The sequence below is a fragment of the Amblyomma americanum genome, chromosome 1 (genome assembly GCF_052857255.1).
Source record: "Amblyomma americanum isolate KBUSLIRL-KWMA chromosome 1, ASM5285725v1, whole genome shotgun sequence".
Taxonomy (NCBI): Eukaryota; Metazoa; Arthropoda; class Arachnida; order Ixodida; family Ixodidae; genus Amblyomma; species Amblyomma americanum.
The window spans coordinates 483,722,194-483,743,921 of record NC_135497.1 but is presented as its reverse complement, the minus strand read 5'-3'; the positions used below and the strand labels follow the sequence as shown (position 1 = coordinate 483,743,921).

Sequence of the window (21,728 nt, the reverse complement as noted above, 5' to 3'; positions counted from 1 at the left end):
ACAAGTTTCTATAGCCAGCATTTGCGGCCAATTGACGCTTAAAGTGTGCCACTTGGGTCAGGCACTTAATTTATCCGTTTCAATAAGGATTCATGCTCCTGGCCTGATACTTCGCAGTACAGTATCAATACATAGACGTGGTCCCCAAAGTACAAACCCCGAGTGGGGTGCAATAGGAGAGACGGCTGTCCAGCGACCGCTTTGAAGACCAATGAGGTCTGGAGTGGCCAGCGGAGCCCTGGACTGAAGGCAACCAACCATTGATTAAAAGTGAACGGGCTGGACAGAGAAGACTACTGGGGATACAACCAAGGAGAGAATATCTCTGAAGATGCCCCCGAAACCGCAGGGTGCCAATAAAGTTTTCTCCTCTCCTCCTCCACTCCACAATGAGAGAAACGATCACTTGAGCAGAGAATATGACGACCCAAGGGCGCTTCGAGGGAGGAGATGGCAACGCGGTAGAGAAATAATAAAAAAGATGCTGCAAGAGAATGGAAGCAACAAATACACGCAAAAATTTATAGACGCAGCTGAGTTTTTTAGGAAAGAAACGGAGCGCCAGTGATCAGTGACTCGCTTTAGTGGCCTAAAACGGAGGTGGTTCGCTCTGTTTACAGCGAGAGAAAAACAAAACCTAGGCAAACAATAAAATTACCATGTAATGTGAACCCTATTCTGTAGTCGGTATCCTTACGCTAAAGCGCATATACAGGCACTAGCCACTGTCGTGTTCGTACCTCGAAGACATTTAATTCAATTAGATTTAAGGCTACTGCCGAAGAGCACATAACTATTCAGGCTGCACGCCCACTGTCGTTACCTTTTGCTGTAAACTTTATACTGTAAACTTTGTAGCATATGTACCCTTTATCTGCAAGCACTCTTTGAGACATATACGGTAAACTTTTTCAATATTTACCACAATATGTCTGCAGCAGCCGTCATGTCGAGGGAGAATTTTCTAGAAGACCCGCCAAAACACGGAAGGGACGTCCCTCGGTTACGCGCAAAGCGGGCGTCATACATATGAGACGTCCGTCGGATCTTTTTCGTGCTTCCAGGAATGCGTGCTCGCACAGACATCTGTGGGATATACCGGGTCTGTAACCTTTCGCTCAAGGTATCTACTGTCATGAATTTCATTAAAAAAAACGGCTATTCAAATTCACTTCAAAACAGCTAACTTCAGCATAGGTCCGAATATCTGCATGCTTAAAAGCAAATTCGCTTGAGCCATGTATTGTGCCGGGAACTTGGGCGGTGCTAAAGTTGCGCTGATTATGCATCGGTGAGTCAGAGTTAGGTTTCCGGCCACATATACTCAAAGCAAATCAGCATGATAATACCACGATCCAGAAGTAACCCCGCGGCTCTTGTTGCGTACCATCTACGCGTGCATTTTCTTTTTTCTTTCTTAATTGATGACGGCTTGAGGGAGGAAGCACAGAAATGACGGGTTTCCGAGAGCCAGACGCAGCGGGACGGATTCAGCCGCGGCCCCAGACAGGCAGGTGGTACGGCAGCGTGCAACGGGAACAAGCCAACTCAGCTTTGCAGATAGACAGACAGCGGCAGCAGCTCGCTTGCGCAGACATAGCACGGAAGTGCGGCGTGGTGATTAAAACGACTAAGAATCACTTGCTGCAGATTGCGCCTCTGACAAACTGTAGGGGCACCTGGAACAGGTCTTGCAGGCCGCCCCAAACAGCTTCCCGTTCTTTTACTTCAAGCTTACTTACTTTTGCTGTGCTGGAAAAACACGTTTTTTTTTTCCTAGACGACCGTTTTTGCGTTTGTTGCGCCGACGGTAAAGCTAGTTGAGGAAAAGAAAAAAAGGAAGAGAGAGGGGGAGCGAGAGAACATCAGAACAAAACATTTCAGCTACGTTGTAGACGGTGCGCCATATATGAAGCAACGACGGCACCGCCGACATGGAGGCCTAAGAGCATTTCCTCGTGGCATCGCCATTTGTCTCGTAGCCACACCGCGGAGATTTCAGCAGCTGACGTTTCACACTCCCACGCGCTATCGATTCCGAACATGGCACAGCCGCGCAGTGGCTGCCGCCCCAGGCAATATGCCCTTTGAAACAACACCTGGCAACAACTCTGGAGTTCACGAACCGGCGTGGTTACTCGAAAAGAGTTAACGGAATCCGACACTGACCACCACCGACGTTTTACGGCTAACTATCGAGATACACTAACTGTTGCCGCTTTCTACCAGCGTGTCTATCGTTTCACGCAGCGAATTACATTCTCATAGAGATGCAAAACGGCAACGCTTTCATTTGGTCAATAAGCGCGGCTTTCTTGCTGATGGTAGAATCTCCAACTTTGGGCGCCAAAAAGAGGTCACATTGCAGCTGCATGTGATGGCGACTGGCGTTATATTATGACGACAACGTAACAGACACAAAAGGCACGAATTAAAACATGTGCAACACCGGCAGCAATGGCATTCCGTAACGGGGCAGATAATGCAGAGTTACATCCTCGACTATTTGACCGTAACGGATTACTCGACAACTTTCTAGACACCGATGAACCTTTTTTTCTCCTCGCAAGAAGAAAAAGGCTATTCAGAAGGCGTCGTTCAGAGCGCGTTACCCGCATTTTTGCTTATTACAACGAAAGCAGCACACACATGCATGGACCCGGGGAATAAAAGGGCATGGCTTAACGACCAAGGGCCAAGGATATCGAGGGATATGCGCTCGCTTTGTTCTCGTTCTTGCACCTGTTGTAAAGGGCCTTCGATTGGCCCCAAGAGAGCTGCGACGCGTAACAAGCTTTGTGCGCTTCACCTGCAGCGTCATAGCGAACTATGCGCGCACTGCTGCAACGCTGAGCCGTTGTTTGCGGGACGGCTGTATGATGTCCCATCAAGAGGTTCCGAGATGTCCTCGACAAGCGCCAGCGAAACGCCCAGCGTCTCGTTTCTCGGGCTGTTTCGCATATCACATCAACGCGTTTTAAAGTCATAGCCCTTAAAGCCAGTGTTGTTCTATTGTTCCAATTAAGAAGCTGCGAACGTAATACGGGTATGTCCTATGACCAGATTCTGGTCATACTTCAGGTTGGGTTGACTGCAAGCATGGACGAAAGTAAGCATTCAGGGGCGCCGGTTGCCACATTTTTTGAAGCTGCTCCCCCCACCCCAGCATGTCCACCGTCTAGGCGCGCTTGAGCATGCACAGCAAACAATGTAGCAGACGGCGCCGCTGCGTCCAGCGTTACCATTGGCTGCGCCATCGGCCAAAGACTCCCAGTAGCCGTGTGAAAACGCGCAACTTCAGGCACACTTTTTGGTGTGCAGCTAGGATAGCGAGGGCTTCTCCTGAGCTTTCCTTCCTCCACGTCCGCAAGTGATGGTGCCCGATAACATTACATTCTCCATGTTTTAAGTAGCCTTTCAGAATTTTATCTGAATGCCGGAAGGGGAATGTCAGCGAGCTTACAATCCTGGATTGAATAGATTGCCTGATTAGGAAACGTGGACTGTTGTGCAAAATGGGAGAGAGTGAAAAAGCTGAAAGGACACTCAGGGAGGCTAGCTAACCATATAATCCCCGATTAGGTGTGCCCTAAACGTGAAGAGATGAGAAGGATGAATGAAAGAGATGACAGAAGGAGAGTTAAGTTCTGTGTATAGACTATAGAAAGTGTCCGTGTTGCCCTTTTGTCTCTAAAGACCAGAAAAAAAGGATCCCAGTCTCTCTATAGCCTCTGTATGACCGTGGCCTGCGGGGACCACATGAACGTTCCCACTTCCAGTTCAGCGGGTATAAACCAGATTTCAAAGGCCATAGGGTTGTGTCGAGAAGTGAACGAGATGCTGAACTCGGGGTTATCGAACACTTCCCCACAAGAGAAGAGATATAAACGTTGTGCACAGAAACGGAGTGCTACCAGTGCACACTCAGAATGACCTCGTCAGAAAGTCAGAATGACCTCGAGTTTAATTAAGGATGTTTTCCAGATATCCTCGCTTTGCCGTGTAACTTCTTTAACTCACTAGATATAGGGAATTAGTTTGACACAGAAGGAAGTGGCACGTGCAGTTGTGTTTTTTTGCTTTCTGTAGCATCTATCTCGTGATCTAAAAAATAAATTAGAGACACGATGGCACGATTGCGCCAAGCGATGGAGTTTCGCGGGATTGGGCTGATGGAGACGTGCCTGCTCTTGTGCGTGCTAGGAATCACCAGAAGAGAAAAAAGAGAGTGAAGAGGGTGAAGGGTGATTCCAGATAAATCCGACTGTACTGAACGCAATCGAAAAATTCTTGCTGGAGGAGATGATCCAGTGTTTTTCAATATCGAATGCACACCATGCCATATGTTGGACATCCTCTTTAGGGATAGGTGTAAAATAATAAGAAGGGTAAACCTCGCCCAATCCAGTTCTCTCGTGTAGTGAATCGCGTATCACTTCATGTAAGGCGTCAGGTTCGCACGTGTAAATGAGAACATACCTACATATATTTGCTATAATATGAGTAATTACTCATTGAAATCCAACCAAGCGCAGCCATACAGCTACAATGAGTAATTACTCCCTTATTACAAATCTACTCCACCTTCGGGGCTTCCCCTAAACACTTGGGCAATACATTCACTTTTCTTCGGATGAAACTAAGGTCGTTTATTTTGTGTGATTAATTTTTGCTCGATCCATTCTTCTACCGCTCTGCCATTATTCAAAACTACCTCTGCCATTATTCAAAACTACCCTTTCCAGCAGAGACAGCGACATCACTGCTCACCAGCCAACCCAGACGCGGACAAGACCGGCAGTGGATGACTAGAAAAATGAATCGCGGAGATAACCTTTAAAAAGTGTGGCACCAAATGCGCAGATCTCAGCAGAAGAAAGGTTAATCGGTCGTACATTCGACATGAATACAAAATGACATCTTCCAGGTGGCGCAAGTTCACTCTTAGGCTCAGGTTTAAATGAAGCAATAATTCCAAGTAGCAATACAAGTAGCCACAGAGGAAATGCGTACAGCTTTCTTATTTATAGTGGAAGAAAAACTGTTCCTGGTTTTGGCGTTCGACCCACAGCCTAGTAAGACCCGCGCCTCATCTATTTTTTCAATGCCAGCCGCATCGCTTGCATCGCGGTGGGAGCCTCTCGGACGCCTCAATTGAGTAAGCTGCCCCGACGCGGAGCTAGACAGAAGGAGCGACTCCAGGATAGGCCATTTGTACCGATCTTTGAAGCAACGTGATGCAGTGCAACTGTATCGGCCCTGTTCGATGTCTATATAGCTGAACTCCCATTTTATTTGAAAGAGGCTCCCGTACCTATTTTAGCGTTAAGTAAAGTTGGCCTCCTAACGAGTCACACTGAACCGGGATATGTAAACCAAAGGAACGTCACATTACCTAGTTTCTCTATGGAAGCGCTGCTGTAACATCCGGCCAGACGTCCCACACATTGCGCTTCTCGTACAAGACCTCTCTGCACAGAACGTATTGAAGTTTCAGCGGTCCAGGTTCGCTTGGGGAACCTAGATCTCCGTGGCATCAGTATACGTGCGCCCATTGGTAAAGGTTGATCCCAACTCCTTTTTAAAGTGCCTATGTGATCGCTGCATTTAGCCTTGTCTCATACGTGAAGATTTCAACGCTCACCGCCCCATGTGGGGAGGCAAGTATACAGACGTTCGTGGTAGGGAGCTTGTCAATTTGCTGGACTCCTTAACGCTAGCTGTCTGTTGCCAGTGATGGATCATTAACTTTCTTCCGTCGCCCATCTTCATAGAGCGCCTGTTACGTTTCGAGACGCCAACATGCCAAGAATATTCAAGCCACTGAGAAGCATCAATCGACAGAGGCTTCAAAGGGCCGTCGACGTGGTTGCAGCGCCACGAGTGCAGGAGGTGGTGGCGTCTACAAGGAACCTTTCTTCCTCCCCCCCTGCTGTTTACAGGGTGAAACGGCCATCCGGTGCCTGAGAATGGCTTTGGTGAACCTGTCGTTTGTTCTAAACGCCGGACCCCACCCGGGACATTTTTCTCCCGGAGGGGACGGCGGGGGAGCCGGCGAGCGGCGCGGCTGCAAATGAGCCGTGGCAAATGCGGCCGTGTTTGACTAAGCCAACGACGCCGGAATCCTCGTGCTTCGAAAACAACCTCGTCTTAGACTAAGTGCTTTTCCTTACACGTGGAACCTTCTGCAAACTGCAGTGGCAACCTTTAGTTCCCACGCTACCGCTGTGAAGTGCAGGTGACTGACCTTCGACGCTGCCATGGGACCCCCTTCGGGCTATTCATCACTGCTGCCTGGAGAGCGCGGACCATAACTTGCCAGAAGTGGCAAGAGTGTGTAGTTGGGGGCGTCCTGGAAGGCGGACCCCAAAGACTGGACATGTGATCGACGTCACAGTGATTGGACGCACTTTTAATGAACTAAATTCCCCAACTAAGGACATGGGGACAGGGGACCCTATTTAAGCAGCGATCTGGCGTGTGATCGCCAGCTCCCGATTCACTCTTTCGAACCATGTAGAAATGTAAATGAACCCTTTCAGTCTCTTCTGCACCCGAAGACCCCCTCATCTCTTCGTCACCCCTCAACAGCAGTCTCCCGATCCAGAACCCGGGGACACCGACCTGAGCGAGAGACGGCACAGGCGGACCAGGGGCCCGCACCTAACAACTGGTGGCAGCAATGGGATCGAAGCGCAATCCCCCAACACCGGTGGCCTGCTATGGGGTTGGAGCGCCACTCCTAACAACTGGTTGGAGCGGTTGGATCGACCCATGCGGCGTGGTGTTGCTTCAGCGGTGAGTGCTTGAACTTTGCTTGAGATTCGCCTGGCTTCAAATGTTTGTGTTAATAACTTTGAACTGCTGGGAATCGAGGGAAGTTGTTCAGTGAGACAGTGTGTGTAGCTCACGTCAACAGCTGTTGAGCAAAGTCAAGGCTCGGAGCAGTAAACATGGATTCTAATGAAGTTGCTAAGGACAGATTTTCTGTCATTGTGCGAAGAGTTGGGTGTAGATGTAGGGGTTAAGATCAAAAACTCGGACATTTGCAAATTGCTCTTGGAAACCGCCGAGGAAGAATAATTATCGATACGTGGGAACTCCTCAATGCAGAGTGAAAGAGAAAGGAAGATGAGCGAAAGCAAGAGGAAAATGACCGAAAGAAAGAGGGAAAATGAGCGCCAATGGCTAGCGGCCGAGCGAGAGGAACGGGAGCTCAGAAGGTTACAGCTCGCGTATGAGATAAAGAAACTGGAAGATGAGATCTCGAGAGCCAAGACTCAGAAAGAGCAGTCAGGCCGGATCGTTCCAGTTGGACAGACGTGACGACGTAAAACAGTATCGTGAAACAGCGCACAAACCATCATGAAGATTGCCGGAGCTGTAATGTTGACCACGCTGTATCGAAAGCCACGGGGAGACAGAGGAGGAAAGGTCCATTGCAGGCGAGCAGGGCGTTTCAGGGGTAGGCGCTCAGGCTGATAAGCGGTCGGTGGAGGACTGCCTTCAGGAAAGCGAACTGCCCACTCGGGGGCAGCGGAAGGTCCGTCTGTCAGCAGTGTGGAGCTGACACTGACCTGCGAAGGCAAAGCGGCCAGTTTGCAATTGGATAATAGTCTCGGAGCAGAAAAACTAGATGAATCTAGTTGTGGTCAGGAGGCGCAACAGAAGTGTCTAGCGTAAAAAAGGTATAGGGCAAGGACCAAGAAAAAGCGGTTGAAATGTCAAGCCCTAAACATAGCTGCACAGACAGGTGCTAATGTAAGCCTACATGAAAATGCGGCAGAGGAAAAGAAAACCTACACCGTATTGGACCTTGTAATCTTGCAGCTACAGTTACTGGTCAGAGGGCACGCGCAGGTGCTTCTAAAGGCGACGCAGTAATGGAAAGGGAAGAGCGCGTCCACGTAGCAGAACAGGGGCGAGTCTTTCAAAGGGCATCGGCTAGCGGGAGGACACAGACCCCCCCCCCCCCCCCCCCCGACCTAATAGTGAGGCGGTAAGGAGAAAGGAAATCTACCCGAAAGATCAGAAGGCGCTAGATCGCGGTACACCCGGCGCATGCGAGCGCAGTGGTCCGAGCAACAGAGACCGCTCACGCAGGCATGTTCAGCGCGCGCTCTGGAGAAGGATGCCTCCTGCACTTTCCGCACTGTATTCGAGGAAGCGCGCAGGGCGGAAAGGGTAGGCGGGCTTGCTTGGGGCGAGAACAGAGAGCAGCTTCTCGCTCCGGTCGCTGTCCGTCGCCCGGAATCAGTTATCGGCACTGCATGGGCTACCAGGGCCTTTTGAGCGCGTCGAGTGGCCATGGAGATGACAGTAGCGATCAGGAATGTCTTTTAACAGTTGCCCTTTGTCACGAGTTGACAACAGTACAATAAGTCAGAGCGCGACCCCGGCGGGCGCGGCTAAGAGACTAATCCTTTCGACGCGGGAGTGGTGAACCATGTTTCACCCCGCGTAGCCAGTCGAAGTAGCTGTTTTATTATTATTATTATTGCTCTTTCATTTGTGTGCGTGTAAAATCGGAGGAAGGAAATGCTACTTTGTTTTAGGTTAAAATTTGGATGTGATCAAGTGTTACTGTTTTCCTAACTTAAATAAAGGTAATTGTGCGATTGGGTTAGAAAGGACGTGTGTCAATTTCAGATGCTACAAAATGATAAAGGCACTCACAGGAGTGCAGCGAACACAGTTCTGAACAGACGATGAGCTGAGCTCTTTGCGTAGGTAGAACCGCTGAGAGCTAGCAAGTTTTTTTGCGTTTGAAAATTTCGCACAGGTTTGCTTTTATATATTTATTACATTCAGTCATGTTAACTTGGTCGAGATACCAAGTGCTTTTCGCTGCAATAACCGCATTGTTGCTAATGTCACGCGAAGGCAAAAAAGCACGGAAATTTGTGCCCATTTGAGTACTTGTGTTTAGCAGCGCTAGGCTAGCCAGCCGATTTTGGTATTCAAAGAGTAAGCGAACGAAGTGAGGCTACAGAATTCTGCGGAGAACAGCTGTAGCAGCTTTCTGTACAAGTGATGGTGACGAGGCGCATGACTGACTCATTGAGTTTAGAAGTCTGTCGCAAGTACGATAAGAAGTAAGAATTGCGATACGCAGTCGCATGTTTACGAGTTCAACTCGAACAGTTGATTATTACACTCCAGCGTCTAGCTTTGAAAAGAGCCAGTGGATTAATTGATCGTGGGACAAATTTTAAGCAATCTATCGGTATTCAGATGGTATAAGGGGATCAAAGCTTTGATTGATAAGGAATAGAGTTTCTAATCAAACATTTGTAGGCTTTGACACGCCACCGCGTATTGTACAACTTGGCAGTGTGTCTTTGGCGACACCAGATGAGACGCGGACTCTCTCTAGACCCTAAATTCTGGCACAATTGAGGTGCCAATTCGTTTGTTTATTCTAGTTTTGCTTCCAAATTGCCAACCCTCTTCAAGTCGTGTACGGCGAATCGGGCCTTGGCAGCGAATTTGGCAGACATGGAAGCTGATCTTAGTAGCCGAGACTATTGCTGTCAGCTACAAAATTTTGTGCTTACGTTCATGTCGACAATGCAGTTGTTTTGCATAACAGCCTGGCGGCTCTCGGGTGAATTTTGGGCACTGCCTGGGGAGTGGCGCTATGTTGAGTGGTTGGTTTCATTAATGCCTCTGTTGTACGAGGTTTACGACTCTGTTCTGTGCTCAGAGAGAAGATCAAGAAGGGCCTCCCACGCTACAACTCCCATCTCTCCTCGACCAGTGATTGTGACCACTGGCCGATCGAGATTGTCCTGGCCGCGGAGGAGCTGTTACGTTGGAGACGCCAACATGCCAAGAATATTCCAGCCACTGAGAAGCATCAATCGACCGAGGCTTCAAAGGGCCGTCGACGTGGTTGCAGCGCCACGAGTGCAGGTGGTGGCGTCTACAAGGAACCTTTCTCCCCTCCCCCTCTGCTGTTTACGTGGTGAAACGGCCGTCCGCTGCCTGAGAACGGCTTTGGTGAACCTCTCGTTTGTTCTAAACGCCGGACCCACCCGGGACATCTTTCTCCCGGAGGGGACGGCGGGGGAGGCGGCGAACGGCGGGGCTGCAAATGAGCCGTGGCAAATGCGGCCGTGTTTGACTAAGCCAACGACACCGGAATCCTCGTGCTTCGAAAACAACCTCGTCTTAACTAAGGTGCTTTTCCTTATATGTGGAACCTTCTGCAAACTGCAGTGGCAACCTTTAGTTCCCACGCTACCGCTGTGAAGTGCAGGTAACTGACCTTCGACGCTGCCATGGGACCCCCTTCGGGCTATTCATCACTGCTGCCTGGAGAGCGCGGACCATAACTTGCCAGAAGTGGCAAGAGTGTGTTGTTGGGGGCGTCCTGGAAGGCGGACCCTAAAGTCTGGATACGTGATCGACGTCACAGTGATTGGACGCATTTTTAATGAACTAAATTCCCCAACTAAGGATATGGGGACAGGGGACCCTATTTAAGCAGCGATCTGGCGTGTGATCGCCAGCTTCACTCTTTCAATCTATGTAAAAATGTAAATAAACCCTTTCAGTCTCTTCTTCACCTCGCAGACCTTCTCATCTCTTCGTCACCCCCACAACAGCAGTCTCCCGATCCGGAACCCGGGGACACCGACCTGAGCTAGAGACGGCAGAGGCGAATCAGGGGCCCGCACCTAACAACTGGTGGCAACAATGAGATCAAAGCGCAATCTCTAACACCGGTGGCCTGCTATGGGGTGGAGCCCCACTCCTAGCACGCCATAGACATCAGCATGTGCTCTAAGGATTTGTTGCCAACGCGGGCAACGGTTTCCTGATAGAATTGGCAGTGATCACTTCCCAGTTTTTATTGACTTTACTGACGTCACGGCATTGGGGTTAGAGAAAGCCGAACGACTAACTGAGATCAATAAAGGGATGAGCTTAAGTCATTTTCTTATGACATCTTCGCCGGCGTTAAAAGAATCTACGCCGCTGCCACTGTGTCGCTAAAATACCTGCACCCTTCCCAGTGCCAGACCTCATGTGGAAAAACCTCTGCGCTGCGAGACGGAAGGCAGAGCGGCGACTCATGCGAAGCAAGGGTAACGCGGCTTGCAACACGACGTTCAGTCGTCTAAATTCGGCTATTCGAAGGTGCACGAAAAAATTTAGAACAGAACAGCGGGTATCTTTTTGTGCTAAACTAAGTGCATTCACACCGATTTCGCGAATTTGGTCAACTCCGAACCACTTCTTGAAATATCTCGTCAGGTTAACGCTTTTCAGACCCTTGCGTTACATTTAAACCGAAGACTTACAAGTACTGCCGAAGATATTGCTGATTCTTACACTAAGGGATCATCACATTCCTCTGCCGCTCTTTGCGTGGACTTGACCCTGACTGCCCTGGATACTCTGTTCACACTGAGAGGGTTGCGGACTCCCCTTGTGGGATTGCGGAAACGATGCGCAATGGGTCCTAGTGGAGCGTCCCACCAAATGCTTCGATACCTTCTGCAGGAAAGACTACTCAATACGCTCAATTTCTACAAAGAAATTTGGGAAACCTCAGATATTCCACAAGCCTATTTGTCAAAGTGGGTGGTGCCTGTTTTGAAACAGCAGAAAGGCGCAGCGGACCCCTCTTTGTGCAGGCCGGTGTCCCTCACCGCGTGCGTCTCAAAGTTAATTGAGAGACTGATTTACAACCGGCTGTCTTGGTGGGCTGAAATCAGACGTTTGTTGCCAGCATGTATGACTGGATTTCGTTCTCGTCTCAGTGCGCAGGACAGCATTTTGGATTTAGTCAGCCACATTGAGCACAACAAGAGCAACGGCCCATTCCTTGTTCCTCGTCATCACAACTTGCTCACCGTGGCAGGTGGAAGTTAAATGAATGATTGGTAGCGAGAGGTTGCGCGGGAAGAGTAACCTGGGTCTCGCAATCCCCACAGGTCGCTGTGTTTGAAACAGCCACCTTCCGGGGCAGTGGCGCATCGCTTAACCGCTGCGCCACTGAGCCGGGAGTGGTATGAGGCCTTCCCGCTTTGTATGAATGTGAAATAGACAGTGAACGCTTCCGCATATATGGGTATTAATCCACAAAGGACACTTAAGACGGAGCTTAAGTGTCTCCTCCAATTTTTTTCTTATTTTCCAAGCGCTCCAATTTTGCTTCATGCAACGAGGCCATGGCATAGTTCCGAAGTTTGTAGCAGTTAGATACGAAACCAGCAGCTAATTAACATTTGAAGTTTATTGCGAAAGCACGGATTCACGGAGTCAAACCCAGCCAATAATCTTGTGGCGCTCCTGGCCTTTAATGTGCAGAAATGAAAAAAATATATTGCCTTGAATATATTTTGAACCCGTGGTAGCGCTAACAGATCAGCTTCGCTGGCCACTGCACGAGAGCACTATGCTATCGCCGCAGCGGAACCCACCTCGAGCTGTTGCCTCAAAAGCGACAGCAAGAACTGCATGACACTGTAGCGCTGTGCATTGCACATCGTCGTCTTCACCAATTAATGCTAATGTCGAACTAACATTGTCGCTGGACGTACCGAGGACCCAGCAAGCAAAACTATATGAGCCACCCATGCTAAACGTATCGTTTCGCACGTCCACTCAGCTCGACTATATGTGAAAACCCAATCACTTTTTTTTCCAAGGGGTCGCAGACATTCGCGACAGCGACCAATCCCCGCCCAAGCTCCCCTTAGGGCTCATCCCCTTTAGGACGACACGGTCGCCAGCAAGGGACCGACGGAGTTTCTTAAATACTCCAACTTACTAATAGGGCGCTAGCAACGGCGTTCTTACCCAGGATAGTGCCATTATATGACGACTCTGTGGAACACTGAGGACTATTCAGACCAATCATTTTTCTTTGTAATAATTGATTCTCTAGATCTTTCTAGCTACTCTGACATTATTTGTCTGACAGCAAATGACACGTCTATCGGAAAAGCAATACGAATTTAGTTTATGGGGGTTCAACGTCATAAAGCGACTCAGGCTATGAGAGACGCCGTAGTGAAGGACTCCGGGAATTTCAACCACCTGGGGTTTTTTAACGTGCACTGACATCGCACAGAACACGGGCCTCTAGAATTTCGCCTCCACCGAAATCCGACCGCCGCGGCCGGGATCGAGCCCGGGTCTTTTGGGTCAGCAGCCAAGTGCAATAACCACTGAGCCACCACGGCGGCAGAGAAATACCAAATTAGCACAAAATAAAAGAGACGGGTCGAGCTTTTAATCTATAAAGGTATTCGAATAAAAGAGCTTTTTATTCATGGTAGGCAAAAGGCGGCGCACATATGCGCTCATGTCCGCGTTGACTCCTCGATATCTATGTTTCGATCGTTTCGCCAGGTTTACGAAACAAAATGACTCGTGTAATGCGCCTACAATAATTGCGATACAAGAGAATCTGTATTCCTCGTCCCGAGCCTGAGCTGAGAACATGCAACTGCAGTCCCGACTGGAATTATGCCCGCCACGTGCAGAACACTGGTTTGACTTGTGAGACTTTATACAGCTGTACTCACTCTGTTCGCAATATTGGTTCAACCATACAGTTGAATACAACTTAAGAAAGAAGCGGCAAACACTTCTCAAAGGAGGCCCTCAAGCCAATGGCGTCGACCGACTGTCACGACATTGTGGTTAATCCCTTAATCTGAAATCCCAGGTGGCTGAGAGTTGCGTCCGTAAAACAGGATTAGCCACGGCGCCGTGACAATTGGTCGACGCGATTGGCTGGACGACCTTTATTTTTCATCTTTTCGAATTTTTTTTTTCGAGCAGCAACGAACTGGAACGGCCTACACCGTGACATCATCAACATCGCTTCATCACCTACTTTTCAAGAACGTGTAACCGATCAGCTTCAATGCTGAATAGTATTCGCTATTTTTTTGCTCATTTCAGTAAAGTCCAACCGCTCATGTACGAAAAAAGGGGCCTTTAAGGAAATCAACTGAACTGACCAGAACATCCTTTCAGAGGTGTCTGCCGCTTCGTTCTTGAGTTGTATTTGAATATAGAGCAATCGCCTACAGTACACCTCTAGTGAAAACTGAAGCGCAAGCGCATGTACACAAAATGGGCTAGGAAGAAATACATTTTATCCTTTCGATTTTTTTTTATACCACTCCAGCGGAAACAAACGGGCGCGCTTTTTAACAGGCGTATATCATTACGAAAACGGGAAGCGGCAACTCTAAGCCATTATAGCTATCTAGTGCGTTGCCGGAACTAGGCTCTAGCCGGAGCAGTATTTGCATGCCACCTGCCGAGGCTGCAAGGGACGAGCAGCAAACTTTATTTAATGTCAGTTTTTTTTTCCGACCTCCGCCTAGATATCTTCAGCTACGCGATACTTGTAATAGCTTGCAAACGAGCTTGCTTCCTCTCCATCACGGACGCTGACATCCACACGCACGAATTGAATACAAAGGCAAAACACTATATACCACTCACAGACGCACATTCATTCCAATGGTGGTAACGGGTGCAAACCAGTTTGCAGGAGGAACCCGTGAAAAGAGGGCTGGATTTCCAGGTGGAAATCACAGCTGGGAAGTACTGCAAGAGTTGTTGCGAATCAGGTTAAAAGAAGAAACATTTCCTCCCGTTTCTGACGCAGTCGGCCGAATTAATAAATATGCTCATCAGGAAAAGCGATAGTTTTAGGTCTGGCGTTCGGAGCACAGACTTTCTTCCATGCGCTAATCAGGGGTCACTGATATGAGTGGAGAAGCCGGAGCTGCAGAGTGGGCCAGTTCACCTTCGCGATGGGGCGCTTTCGAATCGGGATGTGGAAGAGGGGCTGTGGTGGCGAGGGTGGTTTGAATGTGAGGGCCCTCGTGGAAGGGTTGAGAGCTGTCAGGATAGCTCTGCAGTGTTGTAGCGCGCCCCGCCTGCACATTCTGCACCTTAGTGAGAGGGAAAAGTTATCTGCGGGTACAGGGGTGCGTCTTCTCGAGCCGGAGCTCTGAAGGTGGCCTCTCTTTGATCCTTGCAGGGTTACTGGGGACAAAGTCAAGTTGACCTGTGTCGATTTGCTACCGCGTTCTAATGTTAAAGACGATACTTTCACTGAAAAAGAAGGTTTTATAAGCTAGAAAAGGTTAAAAAAATGAAATTCTGGCGTCGCCACCAGCGGCTGTCTTCGCAATCAAAATGCGGCTTTACAAATTTTTAAACCGCCGATCCCTGAGGATAGGTTACAACGCCTCTCACTTCCAAACGGCGATCACAGATTCCTTTCTTATTCGCGACGTCGCAAGTTGTAATTGAGAGGCATGAACGTTTTACTGCATGAGCTGTAAAACGTTCCCCAAAATTCACGGTGTGCGTGAGCAGCAGTCAAAAGTGCGTCGAAAACACGCAGTTCCCTTCCACTGACCACCACCCTACAGGAGACTGCATTCACCAGAATCGCGCGCATCACCGGAACGAAAAAGCAGCGGTGTAATCCGCGCTACGCCTAGACGACCCCTATACATCCCCCATCGACCAGAAGCCTACGCAGGAGCAGAAAAAAGCGACGCAGAACTCTGTTTCGGAACAATGTTGCGGACCCTCTTTTTGTTTTCCAAACCCACCCGTCTCTTAGCACTATTCCTTCGCACGAGGCCGAGAAGGGTGTGTTGTCCGCGGCGACGCGTGCTCACAGCGCTACGCGGCCGCATGGCTTGACAATATATATATATATATATATATATATATATATATATATATATATATATATATTTCTACGCCTGTTCTCGCCTCTTACTTCATCTCTACTAATGGACCATTCCTTTTTACTCTTCCCCCAAATCGGAAGAAATGGCCGTATTTTGTCAGTTTTCGCTATTTTTTATGTAAAATAACATCAAGGTTCCCAATTTATTGTGAAGATAAAAATGAAACCAAATAACTTAGCTTTTAATAATGCGACTTTTGCTAAACTGTTCTATCCCCTACGAAAATTCCATATCTGGACTTACGAAAACAACCAGATCTAGGCATATCAGGAATTGGGCACATATGGCCATCGCCAGATCTCGTCATATCTAATTCCTTATTTAGGAGTAACAGATCTGACCACAGCTTTGTCTTATCAAATTTTATTGCGTAATCAAGGTATTTTATAAATTTTTAACATAGCTTGACATAACACTAGAATATACAAAATGTCCGCCTATCATACTGCTACTTAAAAATGAAGGTCCTAACATGTACACTTTTCCCATTAGAAACCAATCACTTTACGGCCTATGTAGTTGGACACCCCTATAGGCGATACAATCGGACGAACCCTTTGCAGTGCAGGCGGTACAAAGCCACGCCCGAGTGATGTGAAAAACTATACAAGCGAGACGAATAACATTGCTGACGTGAATACTCTTTTCAAAACGGCCGCTGAGTCGATCAAACAGGGCGGATATTAAAATCCAATCGAGCCGCTCTCATAGATGTTCTGGGCTGATTCCTTTGCTCTTCGCCTTCTAAATTGAAGTGAGATGATTAGGCAGCATCCGCAGAGTCTAACTGCTATACCATATTGCCCACATACTCAACCTCGGACGCAGCTCAATCACGATATTAATGGTTTATGGCGGTTTAACGTCCCAAAGAGACACCGTCTATGAGGGACGCCGTAATGAAGGGCTCCGGAAATTTCGGCAACTTGAGGTTCTTTAACGAGCACTGACACCGCACAGTACACGGGCCTCTAGAATTTCGCCTCAAGCGGAATTGCACCACTGCGGCAGGGATCGAACCCGCGTCTCTGGGGTCAGCAGCCGTGCGCCATAACCACTGAGCCACCGAAGCCACGTAATTTGTCGCGTGTCAGGGTGCGTGCCGCGTTGGCGGAGACGGCCATTCTCAACGTCTACGCTGCGCTATTTTCACAAGCGGTTCAAAAAGGACTAACTGAAGACAAAATTTCTAACTTCAAGGCAAATGGCGCAGCATGTTCAATAACGGCGTGAAAGCGTTTGAAATTAGCGTTCGCGCCCATCGTTAGCAGGCTAACGATGGTCAATGGGCGCGGTAGGAAAAGAGTTCAGCTGAAAATTTCTCACTGAACGCAAAGTTATCAGCGTACCTTACATCACTTCCCCGAAATTCAGGAACGTTCGCTGAGGAGAGAGACGGCATTCTGAAGTCGGTGGGAACTCTATATAGACAGGTGCTACTGACGCGCTAACTTAACTGCCGCTGTGCTTTATGCTCAAGCTGCTTTGGAAAGCTACGAACGAAAGTGCGATGCAAACAGTGCAGTCTAGAGTGACGTTCTTGACGTCGGCAGTACGTTACTTTTACGCCGTGGCCTCGTGGTAGAGCACCCGCCTCGGCTTCGGGAGATGGTGGGTTCGACTCCCGCTGCCGGCCGGGTATCCACCGGTTTCCTCAAAAATGGGTACAAGCTGTGACTCGGCCTGGTGCTCGGTTTAGTTGGGTTACATGGCTTGGAAAAGGAGCCTGCGGCTTCGAATCCCGTCGTTGTGAGCTTCGTTTAAAAAGGGGCCACAAATGGGCTTCTACCGCACGAGGCGGATTTAACGTTGTTGACGGCGGAACTTATCGCTGATCCGTCAGTGCAACTGTGGTTAAGACCCCTTTCCCAAGCATCTCACCCAGAAGAGCCCAGCACCAGGCCGGGGGAAATCTTGCACCCATTAAAAACTGGTGGGTACCCGGCGGCACTAGGGATCGAACCCAGCACCTCCCGAATGCGAGGCGGATGCTCCATGACAAGGCCACGCTTCGGTCTGTAAGAAGTTTACGGGATTGGTATAACGAGACGCGCTAAGTTTATTGCTTCTTGTCATCGTAAGGGCTAAAATGAAAGAGCCGCAAAGCGCCGGTCGCGCTCATCGTACACCACGTTAATGTGCTTTGGCAAAATAGTATCGGACAGGGCCACTCTGTGATTGTTCCAAGCTTCACACCTCACCACATACTCGCGTTAGCCGTGAATTTTTATCTTCAGGAAGGGCATTGAAAATCTTTCAAAACCGAATTAAAGTACCTTTTAAACACCTGACGCTTTGCATGGAGATCAATGCCAAAACATGCATTTTATAGGCTCAAAACTTCATTAACGTGAGGTAGGCTGGGCTGGCCATCCTTTCCGCCACAAAGTGGCGCTGCACGTATGGCTGTATACATATCGAGGAAACGTGCAGCGCCAGGGGAATTAATGCTTCTGGTCGGTCTCGCAAAAATACAGTGTGCGTTGCATACGGAGCATTCTATGCGAATGCGGCGTGGTTTAATTTCTTTCTAATGCGTCACACGTTTCAGGTGCCACCGTTGGAGTCTGAGTTGCGTGCTATAAGCGTGGCAGTCACGCTGCTTCTCCTTCTCCCTTTCTGACTTTCTGTGCGAGCACCCGCGAACCCGTCGCCTTCAGAGTGTATTCATCACTTTGAAATGAACGGTTGTCGAGTCATCCATCTTGGTCGAATAAAAGCAGTTCTTACGCTCTAGCTTTTATCAGTGCGTGCGCAGTAGCTTTTGCCTGGCGTTCGGAAATCAGCATAACTATGTGGACACCACCGCCGTCGCTTCAGTTATGACCTCACCTTCCCTCTGTATAAGGCCCCGCGATTCGCGTCGCTCATCGATCACCGTGTTCAGCTCGAAAAAATGGAAATCTCGAGTCTAGGATCGCAGTTATTTCCTTTTTTTGGCCCCTGCATGAAGATCGCCTAATTTTAAGATACCGCGCAAAGAAAAAAAAGAGCACACTGGACGATTACCACATCAACGTAAATTGAAGCCTCCATGAAGAGTTTTTCTAAGCTAGTTGGTGCAGAGCAGAGAGCGGTAACAAAGAATAAAGCGAACGCAAGACAAGGACACACCGCACGAGGCTGTGTAGTGTGCACTGTAAAAAAAATTCCGTACCTATAACGTACACTATGTACGTTTTAAAGAAGGAACCACTTCTGCTTTGAATGAAACGTAGAGAATGACCGTACTTCAGTCCAGTATTGCAGGAAACGTCCGTGTTCCTCCGTAGTCGTTGCAGGGAAAAATACTAAACATTCAATTTCAGGGATCAAAACTTAACACGACAGGACGGTTGACCCCATCGACGTTGTGTGCCACCAAACGCACTAATAACTTGCTTAAAGGCAGCAAAAACAGAAGATGCTTATAATGTGACGCCACTTTTACATGATGAACCGTTGGACCGCGGACTGTAGGCGGCACATGACGTCCCATTTTTGATCTCTCTGGTTGACTCTTAGCCAACAATGTCTGAAAACTAGCATGGCAAATGACCGTGAGCCCGTCTAATGAGATTAACACCATGTGCAAAGCTGAAGATCCGAGGAAGGGTGATAATGCATTATGTTGCTTCAAGGTTGAGTGATTGGTACAAAATTGTGAGCAACGTTAAATAACAAAGGCCTTAATTTGCTTTAATGTTAAAAGCTGACATGATGAAAAAATGTTTTCGCTACGTTGCTAGCCACATGACAGAGTAACATTTAATAAAAATGTTACTGCAACATCTGCTTTCTGTGAGAAATGCTGCGTAATGAGGTCAACTGTTAAAAACATTTCATCATCATCATCATCACACACATACAATGGTTGGACAACTTCTACAATGTGAAGTTGAACACCAGTTGAAAGTACATTGCAAACATGATGAAAGTGCATAAGTTGAAAGCCGAATTTCCATCTGCCGTTTGGTAAGGAAGCGAACCACTGAGAAAACCAAAAACATGGGCAAACAAATCTGTGAATGCAGTGCAATGTAGCAGTTACATCTTTGCTACACAACCATCAATTAAAAATGCCAACTCTTTCATGGATAACAAAAGCACAGACACAACAAAATATTGCTCATTGCAATGTTTGATTTAGTAGGTACCTATTGCCGCCCAATCATGCCTGCTCTTCCTGCAGATAAATGAAACGCTGTCAAAAAGCAGCAAGCAGCCATAATTGCTGAAATGACAAGGATGATGTGCACCATCAATGTCAGAACGCAGTGTTCCCGCAGGATCTTGAGTAAGAAATAATAGATTTTTTTGGAAACTACTCTCAAAGCATGAATTTTCTATTCCTCTTTTACTTAACTTGCATTAATTGACACGACTCTTTCTGTACTCAGCAGCTTTGACAAACATGTGGGCCAGCTGACAGCCTCACAAGACTGTACACCTTGCTAACTTGCAAAAGATCAAGGCTCAGAAAGAAAAAGCTTACAAAAAAATTAGGCGTTTCCTTATTCGCATTGTATTCTATATGGCACTAAGAATACGGCTAAGACATGGCATGAACATTATTTTTTTCTGCTCACAAACTTTCTAGCCTGTGGTAATGTATCACTGCAATGTAAATAATTAAAAAATGCCTGCATTGTACAACATCCTGCAAGACTTACAAAATACTCCACCTGCAAAGCTACCACATACCTCTTGCGTAGAGTTTATATCGACCAAACCAGCTAGCCTGCAAGGTGAGGAGACACCAAGCCTCTGACATCTGGAGATTTGTACCTCCCATGTAGTTAGAGTTATTGGAGATGCTCCTTTTTGATGGCATTTCAGTTGTTGGGTATGGAAGGACCAGATATGAAGGGGAACAACTAAACACCAACTTTTTAAGCAGTGTGCCTTGGCTGTCCAAAAAGGAGTTTCATTTTCTATGTTCTGTGTTCACATAAATGCTTGCATGTGCACAGTTTGGCTTGCTGGGAGGTGCTTTCCACTGCTAAACTACAGTTTTAACTCTGGCCTCAGTCCTCTGCGCCTTCCTAATTTTTTTGCTAGTGTTCACATTAAGTTGCGTACAAACTCACGTAGATCTCTACTTTTCTACGTTTCCAGCTGTCACATCTTCTCTGCCTTCGTCGTGACCACCACTGCATCCGATGCCTTCAAGTCTGCTGTGTATAATCATTTTAATTAATCTGCCTATACATGTATTTATGTTGGTCCCTCACTCCTCTCTTCGATGCTGATCGGTCCTGAGAGTACATAAGTGAAATGTAGTCTCATTTAGGTCTGAGCAATCACGCATTATGCTCAGTTTATTTTACCATGTTGACCAGTAGAGAGTGGAGGGAAAAAAGCTGCTAAGTGGAGCTCGACATGCCTCTCGCCCCTACACTGAAAAGCAGCAGGCACCAAGGCATAGGTAATCACTAACGACAACAAATCATGACAAGAGTGAAGTAATTCAGTAACATTCCTCGCATTTACCACAGTGCATACTCGCTGCTCAGTAATTTATTACCTCATTAGACATTCTGCAAGGAGAGTACAATGATGTGTTTTGTTTGAACATGGCACCACAGTACAATGACAATCATTAACCTTGTGCCAACATAACAGCAAATAAACTTCTGCCCAATATATGCATTGCTTACAGTCAACCAAGAGGCGAGAATGTGCCACCACAGCACATGTTTAGAAAATAAGCTCAAAATATTAGTGCATTAAATATGAGCAGACGGTAATTCCCCCGCCCCTCCCTCAACAAAAAAGTAAAAAAGGGTGCTCTGCCGACGGTACGTTTGTGCGATGCGGCTGTAATATTTGCGACAGTTCAACTACGTGTGAAATTCAGATATAAATAATTAACGCCAAAGAATGCGGTTGAATACGAGGCGCCAGGGCGCGGGAAAACAGTAATCGTCTTCAGGTATCCCCTGGTGCCACGCCCTGAGGGCCGCTGCTCGGCGAATACCATTCACGGCCACGTTCACA

General features: G+C 47.9%; 1 long non-coding RNA gene across 1 annotated transcript in view; it reads left to right on the top strand.

The window, feature by feature from the left end:
• The window catches only part of LOC144105073 (uncharacterized), a 318,288-nt gene that overhangs the window by 63,874 nt on the left and 232,686 nt on the right, over positions 1–21,728 (top strand). The gene's annotated exons all lie outside the window — the stretch shown is intronic.